We start from the raw sequence: 1,175 nt of genomic DNA, 5'->3' as shown, positions 1-1,175 counted from the left end.
TTTTTTAAAAGCTTATAAAATATAATTTTTTAAAGAATTTGACAGATGATGACATACTTTTAATAAAGTTAGAGGAGTCAAATATCACCTCGTAATGGGAAGGCTACTTTTTGATAAAATTTTGAATAATTGTTTAGAAGGTGCTCCTAAAATTTTGAACGTGCTCCTAAATTTTTTAAGTTAGGAGCACAAGTGCTCCTAAAAAGAAAAGTAAGCGTAGAGCCCTGCATTGTGTTCAAGTTGGTCAGAATTCGCTCACCCCTCAAAACGCTGGATATTTTTCCTGCACATTCATGAATCCTCTTATTGTAACAAAGTGTAGACATAGACACGATGCAAATAAGAGATTTATGGTGCCTTATAAGAGATTTATGGTGCCTTATAGAGAGTTTCATTGATTATTATAATGGAACTTTGTGAGATCGCGATGAACTGAAGCGAGTGAGTTTTTTAGTGATTATAAAGGAACGCTCCGGTTACTAACCTTCCCTGAGATAAGGGAACGAGTGTTGCATTACATGCTAATGGGGTAAACTCCTGTTTACTCTGATACTGAAGCCTGATTTGTTCACGTTTGTGATGTTTGGTCCTCCTGGTGGCCCCACTCTGGAGGAATCAGATACGGTTCCCCAAGCTGACCCCTGGCCGATACCACTGAGGACAGACCTCCTCTCTCAAGCAAGAGGCATGATTTGGCATCCAGAGCTGTGGAGCCTTCATGTTTGGCTCCTCGCCAGGTGTCTTTATACAGTAACTCCCTGTGAGTGAGACTAATAACATTTTGGAGGCTAGCCCCATTTACGAGACACCTACACCCTTAAATGGTCAGTCTTCTCTGACTGGTGTGCAGCACAGAATGAGGACCCGTCCTCTTGTGACGTGTCCTTCGTGCTAACCTTTCTACAAGAGCTGCTGGATAAGGGGCGCACCCGTTCCAAGGCTCAAAAAGTGTATGTGGAAGCCATCGCAGTGAATCATTCTCTTGTGGCTGGCCAGTCAGTTGGCAGAAATTACCTTGTCGTTTAGTTTCTGAGGGGAACTTGAAGATTGAATCCGCCTTGTCCTCATACTGTGACTGGGACTCATCTATAGTATATCTCATCTATTTCTCTCTCTCTCTATAGTGATGTCAAATCGATTAATCGCATCCAAAATAAAAGTTTGTGTTTACATAA

Source organism: Sinocyclocheilus rhinocerous, unplaced genomic scaffold (assembly GCF_001515625.1).
Source record: "Sinocyclocheilus rhinocerous isolate Xijiao unplaced genomic scaffold, SAMN03320098_v1.1 scaffold220, whole genome shotgun sequence".
Taxonomy (NCBI): domain Eukaryota; kingdom Metazoa; phylum Chordata; class Actinopteri; order Cypriniformes; family Cyprinidae; genus Sinocyclocheilus; species Sinocyclocheilus rhinocerous.
Note: the sequence above shows the minus strand (reverse complement) of the source record.